Source organism: Nerophis ophidion, linkage group LG01 (genome assembly GCF_033978795.1).
Source record: "Nerophis ophidion isolate RoL-2023_Sa linkage group LG01, RoL_Noph_v1.0, whole genome shotgun sequence".
NCBI classification, from domain to species: Eukaryota; Metazoa; Chordata; class Actinopteri; order Syngnathiformes; family Syngnathidae; genus Nerophis; species Nerophis ophidion.
Genome location: NC_084611.1, coordinates 36,305,908 through 36,323,192, shown reverse-complemented (window position 1 = coordinate 36,323,192; position 17,285 = coordinate 36,305,908). Strand labels below are relative to the sequence as shown.

Here is a 17,285-nt window from a genome sequence, read left to right as displayed (position 1 = left end):
TAATTTGAGCGAGGATGAAAGATTTGTGGATGAGGAAAGTGGGAGTGAAGGACTAGAAAAAAATAAGAATAAAAAATACATTAAAAAGACGAGGGCAGTGGGACCGATTCAAATGTTATTAGACACATTTACTAGGATAATTCTGGAAAATCCCTTATCTGCTTATTGTGTTACTAGTGTTTTAGTGAGACTATATGGTCGTACCTGTACACCTGAACGTTGGAGGGGTGTGGCCACGGGTGTGGTGACCGCCATTGTCTCCGAGGCAAAGGCAGCCGGTGGGGCCGGGCTGAGATTTTTTTTTTTCTCCCTCCTCCACGGTGGAAGCATCCGACGATCGGGGGCGGCCAGTGGGAGGAGGCAAGAGAGTCCGCAGCTGCCTCTTTGACAGGTGCAGGAGGAACGACACAAGCTCTCTGCTCATATCTACGGTAAGAGGCGACTTATTACCATCATTTTCTCACTGAATCCTGCCGGTTGACATGTGGTAGGGAACCATGTTCGCTTGACCGCTCTGTTCCATAGTAAAGCTTCACTGTCATCTTTCGGGAATGTAAACAAGGAAACAATGAAACACTGACTGTGTTTGTGTTGCTAAGGCAGCCGCAATACTCCGCTTCCCACCTACAGCTTTCTTCTTTGACGTTTCCATTATTAATTGAACAAATTGCATAAGATTCAGCAACACAGATGTCCATAATACTGTGGAATTATACGATGAAAAGAGACGACTTATAGCTGTGAACGGTGCGGGAAGAAAATGTCCTCTACAATGCGTGACGTCACGCGCACGCGTCATCGTACCGCAACGTTTTAGCATGATACTTCCGCGCGAAATTTAAAATTGCAATTTAGTCAACTAAACCGGCCGTATTGGCATGTGTTGCAATGTTAATATTTCATCATTGATATATAAACTATCAGACTGCATGGTCGGTAGTAGTGGGTTTCAGTAGGCCTTTAAGTTGCTTTAACTCCATGAATAGTGGATTTGAATGATGTCTATAGTGAACATTGGATACACTCCTAATGGCCTTTTTCTGCAGTGCCTAAAGGCTGTAAATGTGATTTATAACAATTTCCCCAGACTTCAACACAGTAGTTTGAATATGACATAATAAATGAATGATACAATAACAGCAGAGCATTGGTGTTCAATAAATGACATGATCTCCTCATCATTCTAACAATCCTGATCGGTATATTACTTTTGCGATTGCTGAAGAGCATTATTTTGGTCTTCTTTAAATTCAGAGACAATTTGTTCGTATTAAACCAAATTTTTAACTTTATCATCTCCTCAGTTACAGAAGTCAGAAGTTGCTTCACGTTGTCACCTGCACGTGTAATGGTTGGATCATCAGCAAAGAGGATGAACTTCAGCAGTGTTGATACTTTACATATTTTGTTGATATATATTATAAAACGTTCAAAATGTATGCGGCAAAAGCGTTGTTACAAAATGTAGCAGCACTGCTAATGGAGCATCATTTGAAAAGTCACTCACTAGAAAATGAGGAGTGCTTGAAACTCTGCATGTCAACATCTCCGGCCGGTGCCACACCAACAAAATACCGAAGCAACTTCTCCAGATCAACACCGAATGAAAAAAAAAAAACAGAAGGAGATAACGTCCGCAGGAACCTACCACATAGCGAAGGACATATACTATTTGATTTCCTATTATGCAGCTCATTTTTATTTGACACTTACTGAAGTATCTTGTGTAAAATCATGCACAAAAGTGCACTTTAATTGTTTTTAACTATTGTAGTGGCGTTCTGTACAAAAAGTACACTTTAATTTAGTCTTGTTTTGATATGTCATTTTAGTGACATAATGCACAAAAGCACACCTAGAGCATGTTTTAAAATCTCTCTGACAATCTTGCAATTTCTGTTTTGAAAATGACATGAATGTTTGTGCCACTGCTTAAATACTGTTAAATAAATACAGTTTTGGTAAATTGACTTAGTTGTGATTTCCCTCTCTGCATGAAAGTTTAAAATGAGCCCAGCCTTAGCCTGAAGTGTGACGAGTAGTCAGCATTTTGCAGCCTTATCTGCTCAATAAACAAAACAGAAACAACAAAAAATGATTGTGTGACAATAAAAAATATTGATCTAATCACTGTAATATCGACCATATGACTATGCAAAATTGCACACATCTGCTGCTATATCATAAGTATTTGCATTACTGATGAAACACTCATTGTTTACAGCCATATCCTATTTAAAAATAACAGGAACTATATATTATTGTAATTTTAGTAGGTAGACATATTTATGTTGCACTTTACTGTTTGTGTCTTCTTTTTGTCTATGAATGGGAGAGTGCGAAACAAAATTTCGATTCCTTAGTATGTCTTTACATGTAAAGAAATTGACAAATAAACCTGACTTGACTTGACTTGACTTGATATGCTTATGTGTGGCAACTTTTATTTTTCCGTGGCAGGGTGCCACGATCAATTACATGTAGGGTGAACCCTGGCATGTTTGGCTATGCCTCGTCCTCCAGTGATAATACATGTATGAAACATAGTTTATTTGCCAACATGGAGGCGAAGATTGCTGACTTAGAAGTAGCTGTACACTGTTGAGGGACGTTAGCCGCTTGTGAGGACGCTACATTCTCTTGTCATCAACATGTATTATCACGATATGACGATAGTATTAAACCTGAAACGTATAATTTATATCACTTCTATCGTATATCGTACAACCCTAGAAGTATGTGTGAATTAAGTTTATAAAGCACTTTTCGCTAGAGACTCAAAACGCTTTACATAGAGAAACCCATTTGTGGAGGGGGGCGTGGCCTGCGGGCCTGCCGCGGAGCGGGATGTGCAAGGACCGGCCTCGAAGACAGCGGCAGGTAAGTAGATTGCCCAGCTGGGCCTTGTTATCTAATCACCTGTTGCCCTTATTAGCAACAACCAGTACGAGACACGCAGTTGGAGTGGGAGGAAAAGACACATGCCCGAGAGACTGAGAAAGGTAGCAGACACGAGCAGGCTGAAAAAGTCACGAGAGCGAAGACTGCTGGAAAGCAGCTTATCCTTGGGCGTGTGTGCTTGAAGTAAAAGACTTTGTTCAAACCTGACAACTGGGCTCCTAGAAAATCTATCGGCACCAGGAGAACCCACCATAGAGGGAGACTTTCACACCATTATCTACATATTTAGGCTACATTTAAACAAATGTGGATGGCACTTAGGGCTGCGAATCTTCGGGTGTCCCACGATTCGATTCAATATCAATTCTTGGGGTCAAGATTCAATTCAAAATAAAAAAATAATTCACTTCAACACGATTCTTGATTCAAAAACGATTTTTCCCTGATTTAAAAGAATTCTCTATTCATTTAACACAAAGGATTTCAGCAGGATCCACCCCAGTCTGCTGACATGCAAGCAGAGTAGTAGATTTTTGTAAAAAGCTTTTATAATTGTAAAGGACAATGTTTAATCAACTGATTGCGATAATGTAAATTTGTTTTAACTATTAAACGAACTTATAATATGACTTATTTTATCTTTGTAAAAACATTGGACACAGTGTGTTGTCAAGCTTATGAGATGCGATGCAAGTGTAAGCCACTGTGAGACTATTGTTCTTTTTTTTATTTTTATAAATGTCTATTGATAATGTCAATGAGGGATTTTTAATGACTGCTATGCTGAAATTATAACTAATATTGATACTGTTTTTGATAATATTCATTTTTCTTTCACTACTTTTAGTTTGTTCTGTGTCGTGTTTGTGTCTTCTCTCAATTGCTCTCTTTATTGCAGTTCTGAGTGTTGCTGGATCAGGTTTAGTTTTGGAATTGGATTGCATTTTTATGGTATTGCTGTGTATTGTTTTGTTGGATTGATCAAAATATAAAAAAATAATAATAAAAAATAAAAAATTACCTGCTCCTAGTGGCACTGGGAGCACGTAGGTAAAGTGTCTTGCCCAAGGGCACAACAGCAATGACTAGGAAGGCGGAAGCGGGGATCGAACATGGAACCCTGAAGTTGCCAACTCAGCAACGCCCGTTAGAGTATACAGTACAGTATGTCAAAAAAATTACAATTAGAGAATTAGCAGCCTCTCCATAATTGTCACTTGTTTGCACATTATTAAAGGATTTAATGGCCGTTTCATGTGATGCTTTTTAATAATAATGGTCAAAAGTCATAGATGGAGTGTTCACCTTTCTGAGCTTGTGTCTTTCTCTTCTTTCGGCCGGCCGTCTCCATGTATGTAGCAATGAGTCCCTCTGTGGCAAAATACAATTAATTGTATTGACAAAAAAAAAAAGAGAAATATTTTGGTTAAGTTCACATTGTGTCCCTACACTCAAACTTAAAAGCATGTTAAGACTCCAGAGATGGGAGGGGGTGTATCTCCTGTGTGAGATTCAACGCTCACTGTTTATTTTTGTTTGCATTCACAGTGGAAAATATTTCCCTGTGCTCAGTGGCCGAGCGGGCAGACGGAGACAGACTTACACGGCGGGAGACACACAGCCCGGCCCCGATGATTGTCGATCCGAGGGAGGATAAACCCAAATAAAATCTGGCCAGGCAGAGACAGGGAGGCACAGGTGTGCACACACACACACACACACACACACACACACACACACACACACACACACACACACACACACACACACACACACACACACACACACGATGCCGAATGTGGCTGTAATTGCATAATGCTTGTGAGCAGCCTGGCGCATACTGTGTTTCAAATGCCAAGTCTAACATTTTTTCAGGCACATTTCAACAAATCAAGTCACCCTTTCATTTTGGAACGTCGTTGTTGGTTTCCCTTTCCATCTCCTGTTCAAAATAAATCAGTCAGTGTCAGGCGCGCACATTCATTGCAAAGCATCGCACTTTTTTGCAAACCAGACTCATTTTCCAATGTGGATAACCACATAAAACTTAAGACACTGAAAAATGCTCGCAAAAAAATCTTATCAATGTTGATCAACAATATTGAGACGATGGAAAATTCACAAGACCGCTTCAGGAATGTTTTTATAACACCAAAAATAATGAAAAATAAGCATTTTGGTAAATCAAATGTATGTGCCAATCCACAGTGGCTTTTTACAACTGCTTAACTAGAAATGGCTTTTTTTAAATAATACAGTAGAACTTTTTTCGAATAAGAATTCCACCAAAGATTTGGCACAAATATGCTTCAAATATCACGCATAACATTTGAGTCTGAAAAGTGTTTGTCTGATTTCTGCCTACCTCAGTTTGGAAAGCGTCAACGGATTAACTTTACTTTGACAGGTTTTGCTTTTTCTTTGACTTGTTTGCCTTCAAAAGAAAGAACAGCCTCAACAAAGGGAAGAAGAAGAGGAATCTACACATGAAGCGATGAAGACTCACATTCAACGACCTCCATTGTTTTTACAAACCCCGTTTCCATATGAGTTGAGAAATTGTGTTGGATGTAAATATAAACTGAATACAATGATTTGCAAAACATTTTCAACCCATATTCAGTTGAATATGTTACAAAGACAACATATTTGATATCATAGCTGATAAACAGTTTTTTTGTTGTTGCAAATAATCATTAACTTTAGAATTTGATGCCAGCAACACGTGACAAAGAAGTTGGGAAACGTGGCAATAAATACTGATAACGTTGAACAATTCTCATCAAACACTTATTTGGAACATCCCACAGGTGTGCAGGCTAATTGGGAACAGGTGGGTGCCATGACTGGGTATAAAAGCAGCTTCCATGAAATGCTAAGTAATTCACAAACGAGGATGGGGCGAGGGTCACCAATTTGTAAGCAAATTGTCAAACAGTTTTAGAACAACATTTCTCAACGAGCTATTGCAAGGTATTTAGGGATTTTACCATTTAAGGTACGTAAAATCATCAAAAGGTTCAGAGAATCTGGAGAAATCACTGCACGTAAGCGATGATATTACGGACCGTTGATCCCTCAGGTGGTACTGCATCAAAAACAGACATCAGTGTGTAAATGATATCACCACATGGGCTCAGGAACACTTCATAAAACCACTGTCAGTAACTACAGTTGGTTGCTACATCTGTAAGTGCAAGTTAAAACTCTGCGGTGCAAAGCAAAACCCACTTATCAACAACACCAAGGAACGCCGCTGGCTTCGCTGGGCCCGAGTTCATCTAAGATGGACTGATGCAAAGTGGAAAGGTGTTCTGTGGTCTGATGATTCCACATTTCAAATTATATTTGGAAACTTTGGACGTGGTGTCCTCCGGAACAAAGAGGAAAATAACCATCCGGATTGTTATAGGCTCAAAATTCAAAAGGCAGCATCTGTGAGGATATGGGGGTGTATTAGTGCCCAAGGCATGGGTAACTTACGCATCTGTGAAGGCACCATTAATGCTGAATGATCCATACAAGTTTTGGAGCGACATATGTTGTCATCCAAGCAACGTTATCATGGACGCCCCTGCTTATTTCAGCAAGACAATGCCAAGCAACGTTTTACAACAACGTGGTGTTGTAGTAAAAGAGTGCGGGTACTTTCCTGGCCCGCCTGCAGTCCCGACCTGTCTCCCATAGGACATGTGTGGCGCATTATGAAGCGTAAAATACAACAGCGGAGACCCCGGACTGTTGAACGACTGAAGCTCTACGTAAAACAAGAATGGGAAAGAATTCCACTTTCAAAGCTTCAACAATTAGTTTCCTCAGTTCCCAAATGTTTATTGAGTGTTGTTAAAAGAAAAGGTAATGTAACACAGGGGTGAACATGCCCTTTCCCAATTACTTTGGCACGTGTTGCAGCCATGAAATTCAAAGTTAATTATTATTTGCAAAAAAAAAAGTTAAGTTTTTGAGTTTGAACATCAAATATCTTGTCTTTGTAGTGCATTCAATTGAATATGGGTTGAAAAGGATTTGCAAATCATTGTATTCCATCTATATTTACATCTAACACAATTTCCCAACTCATATGGAAACGGGGTTTGTACATTTTGCATGTGACCAATGAGAATGATTAAAATGTGTGGGGTCATCTGCACTCTTGTGTCATTTAAGTTTAAGGGGAACTGCGTTTTTTGGAATTTTGCCTATCGTTAACAATCCTTATGTAACAAAAGAACACACATGTTTTTCTTTTTTTAATGCATTTTCACTAAACAATAAATGTGAGCAAAAGTCAGTTTACAATGAAGCTCCATTCTGCCAATAAAACATTAACAAAAACCTACATAAAGTAAAAACAAAATAGTCCTAGTTGCCTGAGATACTAAGTGTGTAATTATTTTGACTTAGTAAATATTGACTTACTAAGACAAAAGAAAAAAAAAAGAGTTAAAAGTGGGACCACATGCTGACATATGCTCATATCCATCCATCCATCCATCCATCTTCTTCCGCTTATCCGAGGTCGGGTCGCGGGGGCAACAGCCTAAGCAGGGAAACCCAGACTTCCCTCTCCCCAGCCACTTCGTCTAGCTCTTCCTGGGGGATCCCGAGGCGTTCCCAGGCCAGCCGGGAGACATAGTCTTCCCAACGTGTCCTTGGTCTTCCCCGTGGCCTCCTACCGGTTGGACGTGCCCTAAACACCGCCCGAGGGAGGCATTCGGGTGGCATCCTGACCAGATGCCCAAACCACCTCATCTGGCTCCTCTCGATGTGAAGGAGCAGCGGCTCTACTTTGAGTTCCTCCCGGATGGCAGAGCTTCTTACCCTATCTCTAAGGGAGAGCCCCGCCACACGGCGGAGGAAACTCATTTCGGCCGCTTGTACCCGTGATTTTATCCTTTCGGTCATGACCCAAAGCTCATGACCATAGGTGAGGATGGGAACGTAGATCGACCGGTAAATTGAGAGCTTTGCCTTCCGGCTCAGCTCCTTCTTCACCACAACGGATCGGTACAACATCCGCATTACTGAAGACGCCGCACCGATCCGCCTGTCGATCTCACGATCCACTCTTCCCTCACTCGTGAACAAGACTCCTAGGTACTTGAACTCCTCCACTTGGGGCAGGGTCTCCTCCCCGACCCGGAGATGGCACTCCACCCTTTTCCGGCGAGAACCATGAACTCGGACTTAGAGGTGCTGTTTATCATTCCGGTCGCTTCAGACTCGGCTGCGAACCGATCCAGTGAGAGCTGAAGATCCTGGCCAGATGAAGCCATCAGGACCACATCATCTGCAAAAAGCAGAGACCTAATGCCACGGCCACCAAACCGGAACCCCTCAATGCCTTGACTGCGCCTAGAAATTCTGTCCATAAAAGTTATGAACAGAATCGGTGACAAAGGACAGCCTTGGCAGAGTCCAACCCTAACTTGAAACGTGTCCGACTTACTGCCGGCAATGCGGACCAAACTCTGACACTGATCATACAGGGAGCGGACCGCCACAATAAGACAGTCCGATACCCCATACTCTCTGAGCACTCCCCACAGGACTTCCCGAGGGACACAGTCGAATGCCTTCTCCAAGTCCACAAAGCACATGTAGACTGGTTGGGCAAACTCCCATGCACCCTCAAGGACCCTGACGAGAGTATAGACCTGGTCCACAGTTCACTAATATTTGGTTAATATTCAGGTGAAAACATTTAAATGGAGTATTGTTGTGGCTTTTTGAATGTTTATTTATTGGATTTCATGGTCGAAATAGACACAATGACGTCATGGACTCTAAGCGGACTTTTATTTACGTTTATGTACAAATTGCTTATTATTTTTATTGGATAGTAGTCTGTTTATTTCAATTGTTAGTTTTTTCCTTTATTAGCTTTTGTGTTATTTATTTCACCCCATATTTGATCCCACTACCGCACCTTAAGTTGGAGTCTTTAATCTCGTTATATGCAAATATAATGACAATAAAGTCCATTCTATTCTATTTTATTCTAAGTTAGAATGCGTTCTAAAAAAAGACATCGCTCATGAGGATTGTGAACTAAAGGCAAAATTCCAAAAAAGTGCAGTTTCCCTGTAAGGGTAAGTGTTTCTATTGTTGTTTAATTTACATTTTATTCAATAGTTGTCAACATACTGTATGTGGCCACTTTTGTATAACTTTACATCAAACATTGCATATGTTAAAGACTTAGACTTCCTTTAATTGTCATTCAAATTTTAACTTTACAGTACAGATAACAATGACATTTTGTTAAAAGACGAATAATGTGCAGATATAAATAAATAGATATATTTTGCACTTTTGCATATAAATACATGTATGTTATATTGTCTTTATATTTTCTTTATTTTGCAGGAGGTTAATCCATTTTTGAGGGGGAATTGAGGGGATTATTATGATGCATTCAAGTGTCTTATGGCATGAGAGAAGAACCTGTTACAGAACCTGGAGGTTCTGCTACGGAGGCTGGATAATCTCTTTCTAGAGTCCAGCAGTGAAAACAGTCCTTGGTGTGGGTGTGAGGAGTCTCTACAGATTTTCTGAGCCTTGGTCAGGCAGTGGATTTTTTCGATTTCACGGATAGGAGGAAGAGGATTCCTGATGATCTTTTCCGCTGTCCTCACCACTCTCTGCGGAGACGTCCAGCCTGCGGCAAGTTTAACAGTTTATCCCTGGAACGGATTAGTTATTTTCACTTGGGATGTCCGATAATATCGGACGGCCAATAAATGCTTTAAAATGTAATATCGGAAATTCAAAAAGTAAAATGTATGACTTTTTAAAACGCCGCTGTGTACACGGACGTAGGGAGGAGTACAGAGCGCCAATAAACCTTAAAGGCACTGCTTTTGCGTGCCGGCCCAATCACATAATATCTACGGCTTTTCACACACACAAGTGAATGCAACGCATACTTGGTCAACAGCCATACAGGTCACACTGAGGGTGGCCGTATAAACAACTTTAACACTGTTACAAATATGCGCCACAATGTGAACCCACACCAAACAAAAATGACAAACACATTTTGGGAGAACATCCGCACCGTAACACACCATAAACACAACAGAACTAATACCCTGAAGCCCTTGCAGCACTAACTCTTCCGAGACGCTACAATATACTACCCCCCACCTCAATCCCGCCCACCTCAACCTCCTCATGCTTTCTCAGGGAGAGCATGTCCCAAATTCCAAGCTGCTGTTTTGAGGCATGTTCAAAAAAAGAATGCACTTTGTGACTTCAATAATAAACATGCCAGAGCCATGTTGGCATTTTATTTCCATAACTTGAGTTGATTTATTTTGGAAAACCCTGTTACATTGTTTAATCCATCTATCGGGGCATCACAACAAAATTAGGCATAATAATGTGTTAATTCGACGACTGTATATATCGGTATCGGTAATTAAGATTTGGACAATATCGGAATATCGGCAAAAAAAGCCATAATCGGACATCTTACTAAAGTGGTTGGACATATTAAGGAGGAACTTTTATTGTTCACTAACAGTACAGCACTATAAAACAACTTGGTATTGTAATTGTTGTGCAGTGTAATTGGGACAAAGGTTTTACCTTTTTCAGAAAAAAAATGCACTAGAACCATGTGTGTGTGTGTGTGTGTGTGTGTGTGCGTGTGTGTGTGTGTGTGTGTGTGCTTTAGCATCACCATGCAGGTCTCTGGGGGGGCAAAATCCTAGCATCTGCTCCCTTCAGCCCCCACTGACCTGACAACCTAACATCAATAAACCCCTCACTTGTTCTACACACTCTTGACACCACGATGACATGTAACACACAAACCAGTACACACGTTACAAACACCACAAAATAAACAGCTAGTTTAAAAAAACCACACCAGCTTTACCGGAAGTTAATAAATAGCCAATAAATATATAACCACGGTTAAAAGAAAACAAATACCAGTGAAATGTAATTATGTCTACATGATGTTGTTTTTTTCAACTTACGTTGTGGTGACCTTTTAAGCAGTTTTTGCCTTTTGGGTACGAAATGTCGCGCCATGGTTGAATGACGTCACAAACCCGGAAGAAGTTTCAAAATAAAAGCTTTAGGAAATAAAAATAAAAAGTGTTAGTAAGCAGTCAACTTAGTTACATTTTGGTTTCATACCGATATTTTTGATACAGCTAAATTTAATGTTATGAATTTCATTGCCTATAAATAGGAGAATTATTTAATATTAAATAGCTTTTTTTCTGTAGTCACATAAACCAGTGGTTCTCAAATGGGAGTACGCGTACCACTGGGGGTACTTGAAGGTATGCCAAGGGATAGGTGAGATTTTTTTTAAATATTCTAAAAATAGCAACAATTCAAAAATCCTTTATAAATATATTTATTGAATAATACTTCAACGAAATATGAATTTAAGTTCATAAACTGTGAAAAGAAATGCAACAATGCAATATTCAGTGTTGACAGCTAGAATTTTTGTGGACATGTTCCATAAATATTGATGTTAAAGATTTCTTTTTTTTGTGAAGAAATGTTTAGAATTAAAAGCCTACTGAAATGAGATGTTCTTATTCAAGCGCGGATAGCAGGTCCATTCTATGTGTCATACTTGATCATTTCGAGGCATTGCCATATTTTTGCTGAAAGGATTTAGTAGAGAACAACGACGATAAAGTTCGCAACTTTTGGTGCTGATAAAAAAGCCTTGCCTGTACCAGAAGTCACAGACGATTATATCACAAGGGTGAGGGCTCCTCACGTCCTCACATTGTTTATAATGGGAGCCTCCAGCAGTAAGAGCTATTCGGACCGAGAAAACGACAATTTCCCCGTTAATTTGAGCGAGGATGAAAGATTTGTGGATGATAATATTGATAGCAAAGGACTAGAAAAAATAAATAAATCATAAAAATAAAGTTAAAAAAAAAAGCCGATTGCATTGGGACGGATTCAGATGTTTTTAGACACATTTACCAGGATAATTTGGGGAAATCACTTATCTTTCTATTGTGTTGCTAGGGTTTTAGTGAGATTAAATAGTACCTGATAGTCGGAGGGGTGTATCCTCGGGTGTCTTGAGGCCAGTGTCTAACGGAAGTCACAGCAGATACAAAGACGGCGCAAACTCCACAGATCTCCGGTATGAGGCGACTTTTTAACAAAATTTTCTCACCGAAACCTGCCGGTCGACAAGTGGTCGGGAACCATGTTCGCTTGACCGCTCTGATCCGTAGTAAAGCTTCACTTCCGGGAATTTTAAACAAGGAATCACCGTGTGTTTGTGTGGCTAGAGGCTAAGGCTTCCCAACTCCATCTTTCTACTTTGACTTCTCCATTATTATTGAACAAATTGCAAAAGATTCAGCAACACAGATGTCCGGAACACTGTTTAATTGCGCGATGAAAAGAGACAACTTTTAGCCGCAAATAGGGGTGCGCTAATATTTCCTGACAGTCCGTGACGTCACGCGTACGCGTCATCATTCTGCGACGTTTTCAACAAGAAACTCCGCGGGAAATTTAAAATTGCAATTTAATAAACTAAACCGGCCCTATTGGCATGTGTTGCAATGTTAATATTTCATTATTGATATATAAACTATCAGACTGCACGGTCAGTAGTAGTGGGTTTCAGTAGGCCTTTAAGTTGATGAATCCAGATGGATCTCTATTACAATCCCCAAAGAGGGCACTTTAAGTTGATGATTACTTCTATGTGTAGAAATCTTTATTTATAATTGAATCAGTTGTTTATTTTTCAACAAGTTTTTAGTTATTTTTATATATTTTTTTCCATATAGTTCAAGAAAGGCCACTACAAATGAGCAATATTTTGCATTGTTATACAATTTGATAAATCAGAAACTGATGACATAGTGCTGTATTTTACTTTTGTATCTCTTTTTTCAACCAAAAAGGCTTTTCTCTGATTAGGGGGTACTTGAATTAAAAAAAATGTTCACAGGGGGTACATCACTGAAAAAAGTTTGAGAACTACTGGAATATACACCTGGGTTAACGTTTGAAAGCTATGTCTGGTTTCCTACTTCCACCTGGTGGATGGCTGCTGTCATAACATGTTAGAAGCAGGATCAGTGGAAGACCTCACTGCAGCTCTTTTGGGGATGCACATGGTTTATAAAAGAGCATCCAGGCATATGCTTGTCGATGACCCTCAGCTTCATATAGCAATGTCAGATATACCCATTGAGCAGGTAAAAAAAAGTAAAACTGCTTAGTGTGCTATTAGACAGCCAACTGTCATGGTCCGATCATGTTGATGGTACAAACCCCGTTTCCATATGAGTTGGGAAATTGTGTTTGATTACATATAAATGGAATACAATGATTTGCAATTCATTTTCAACCCATATTCAGTTGAATATGCTATAAAGATAATATATTTGATGTTCAAATGATAGATATTTTTATTTTTGCAAATAATCGTTAACTTTAGAATTTGATGCCAGCAACACGTGACAAAGAAGTTGGGAAAGGTGGCAATAAATACTGATAAAGTTGAGGAATGCTCATCAAACAATTATTTGGAACATCCCACAGGTGTGCAGGCTGATTGGGAACAGGTGGGTGCCATGATTGGGTATAAAAACAGCTTCCCAAAAAATGCTCAGTCTTTCACAAGAAAGGATGGGGCGAGGTACACCCCTTTGTCCACAACTGCGTGAGCAAATAGTCAAACGGTTTAAAAACAACGTTTCTCAAAGTGCAATTGCAAGACATTTAGGGATTTCTACGTCTACGGTCCATAATATCATCAAAAGGTTCAGAGAATCTGGAGAAATCACTTGACATAAGCGGCATGACCGGAAACCAACATTGAATGAACGAGACCTTCGATCCCTCAGACGGCACTGTATCAAAAACCGACATCAGTCTCTAAAGTTTATCACCACATGGGCTCAGGAACACTTCAGAAAACCACTGTCACAAAATACAGTTTGTCGTTACATCTGTGAGTGCAAGTTAAAGATCTACAAAGCGAAAGCCATTTATCAACAACATCCAGAAACGCCGCCGGCTTCTCTGGGCCTGAGATCATCTAAGATGGACTGATGCAAAGTGTTCTGTGGTCTGACGAGTCCGCATTTCAATTTTTGGGGGGAAATATTCGACATCGTGTCATCCGGACCAAAGGGGAAGTGAACCATCCAGACTGTTATCGACGCAAAGTTCAAAAGCCACCATCTGTGATGGCATGGTGTTGCATAAGTGCCCAAGACATGGGTAACTTACACATCTGTGAAGGCACCATTAATGCTGAAAGGTACATACAGGTTTTGGAACAACATATGCTGTCATCTAAGCGTCGTCTTTTTCATGGACGTCCCTGCTTATTTCAGCAAGACAATGCCAAGCCGCATTCAGCGGGTGTTACAACAGCGTGGCTTTTTAAAAAAAGAGTGCGGGTACTTTTCTGGCCCGCCTGCAGTCCAGACCTGTCTACCATCGAAAATGTGTGGCGCATTATGAAGCTTAAAATACGACAGCGGAGACCCCGGACTGTTGAACGACTGAAGCTCTACATAAAAGAAGAATGGGAAATAAATCCACTTTCAAAGCTTCAACAATTAGTTTCCTCAGTTCCCAAAGGTTTATTGAGTGTTGTTAAAAGAAAAGGTAATGTAACACAGTGGTGAACATGCCCTTTCCCAACTACTTTGGCACATGCTGCAGCCATGAAATTCAAAGTTAATTATTATTTGCAAAAAAAAAATAAAGTTCATGAGTTTGAACATCAAACATCTTGTCTTTGTAGTACATTCAATTGAATATGGGTTGAAAAGGATTTGCAAATCATTGTAATCCGTTTATATTTACATCTAGCAAAATTTCCCAACTCATATGGAAACGGGGTCTGTATATCATTCTGGAATCGGTTGCCATCTCACATTAATCTCTCACAAAGTAAATTGTCATTCAAGAACACCTTGAAGATACACCTATTGCAGCTGCCCACGTGACGTGAATTTCTAATACTGAGTTTAACTAGGTTTTTTATCTTATGTTGTACAAACGTATTTTATCTTTGTTTAATGTTTGGTAATGCATGTATTCTTTTTATTTTTTTATTTTGTAAGCTCCTATATGGACCCCAGGAAGACTAGCAGTCGCCTTGGCGTCAGCTAGACTTAGACTATACAGACTTTAATGATCCACAAAGGAAATTGTTCCACACAGTACTTCAGTTACAATGATGGAAAGTGTAAGGATGGAAAGGACAATGCAGGTATGAATAGAATAAATATAGCGATGTAAAATATAACATATCTAAGTAATATTTACATAATGTATGTACAGTGTATTATATATACATATATATAATAATATATTATATCTATATCATATATACCGTATATAACAAATACCATGTACAATATTACAGAATATGTGACAGCTGTATATGTGACAGGTGTCAGGTAATAGACAGATATTGTCTACTGCTGTATGGCGAGTGATTATCCAGCTGGATGGAGTGCGAAATGAAGGAGTTCTTGAATCGAACACTGTGGGAACAAAGCTGAAGGAGCCTGTTGGAGTATGAACTCCACTGTCCCTCAATTGTTTGGTGGAATGGGTGGGCAAGATTGTCCATGATGGCCTGCAGTTTGTCCAGTGTCTTCCTTTCCCTTACTGACACGAACGCCTCCAACTGCGGGCCAATAGTTTGGCCGGCTTTCTGGATCATTTTGTCAATCCGGTTTGAGTCCCTTTTGCTGGTGCTGCTCCCCCAACAGACCACTGCAAAAGTACAGGGCACTGGCCACAACAGACTGATAAAATATCTCCAAAAGCTTGCTGCACACATTAAAGGACCTAAGCTTCCTCAGGAAAAAGAGTCTGCTCATACTCTTCTTGTAAACAGCATTGCAGTTGTCCTTCCAGTCCAGTCTGCTAATGGGGATCCATTCAATAAACAAGAAACAATCTGTGTTTGGTCTCAAGAGAGGGTTCAACACTTCTGTGTGTGTGTTTAAGCAATGAAGCAAAAAAAGATGAAAAAAAGTCAATATAACACAATTTCATTTTTTACTGCATATAAAAAAGCGGTTTATGGAGAGTTTGTGTACAGCATTCACAGAACGGGCACAACATTTGCAGACATCACAAATACAATTGAATTAATTTCAGTCCCAATAACCTACTTATGATTGTCTATCGGTAAAGTTCCAAAATTGGCAAAAGTAGCAATAACAACAATACCGTATATTTCACAAGTTCAGCACGTTTTATCAAAATAATCCAAATGTCTCTCTATGGAAATTCTGTGTCAAAAGCCTCAAGAATAGAGCAAAGCAATCCAGTCGTTTATATAGAGTGCTGTGCCAAAGTCTTTACAGGGAAAATCCATTGCAAAGTTCAGTATTAATGACTTGTTTATTGACCATTTTCACCTGGAATGTGGTATGTTTCTTGACGATGCACTCAAAGACGACTTAAGAACCCATGCTGTAAAATATACACAAAGTTAGTAATTTTTAGGAATTTTTACATGTTGTACTTTAACAAACTCCTCCTTGAGTGCTGATTCGAGCTGGTTCGTATATAATGGATCAACGGTCGAAGCTTAATTGTGGCATTTTTAAAGTGCTTTATAAATAAAGTTGGTTTGGTATGGTATGGTATGGTATGGTATGGTATGGTATGGTATGGTAGGGTATGGTATGATATGGTATGGAATGGTATGGTATTATATAGTATTATATGGTATGGCATGGTATGGTAGCGTGGTGTGGCATTGCATGGCATGGTCCATCCATCCTTCCATCCATTTCTACCGCTTATGCCCTTTGGGGTGGCGGGGTGCGCTGGTGCCTATCTCAGCTACATCGAAGGCGTCGTACACCCTGGACAATTGGGCGGAAGGCGGAGTACACCCAGGACAAGTCTCTACCTCATCGCAGGGCCAACACAGATAGACAGACAACATTCACACTCACATCCACACACTAGGGACCATTTAGTGTTGCCAATCAACCTATCCCCAGGTGCATGTCTTTGGAGGTGGGAGGAAGCCGGAGTACCCGGAGGGAACCCACGCAGTCACGGGGAGAACATGCAAACTCCACACAGAAAGATTTCGTGCCCGGCATTGAACCCAGGACTACTCAGAACCTTCGTATTGTGAGACAGACGCACTAACCCCTCTTCCACTGTGCTGCCCTTGCATGGCATGGTATGGTATGGAATGGTATGGTATTATATATTATGGTATGGTACATCGGGCTTCACGGCGGGAGATGGGTTAGTGCGTCTGCCTCACAATACGAAGGTCCTGAGTAGTCCTGGGTTCAATCCCGGGCTCGGGATCTTTCTGTGTGGTGTTTGCATGTTCCGTGAATGCTTGGGTTCCCTCCGGGTACCTCGGC

The 17,285-nt window shown here is 40.2% G+C and overlaps 1 long non-coding RNA gene across 1 annotated transcript; it reads right to left on the bottom strand.

Annotated features, from left to right (window-relative positions):
* Positions 1 to 247: 247 nt before the first annotated feature.
* Positions 248 to 4,631, bottom strand: LOC133569112 (uncharacterized). Its single transcript, XR_009809761.1, has 3 exons — positions 4,505 to 4,631; positions 4,207 to 4,272; positions 248 to 426 (listed from the first exon to the last, which is right to left on the bottom strand). It is a non-coding gene; the product is annotated as an uncharacterized LOC133569112 (long non-coding RNA).
* Between the last annotated feature and the right edge of the window lie 12,654 nt (positions 4,632 to 17,285).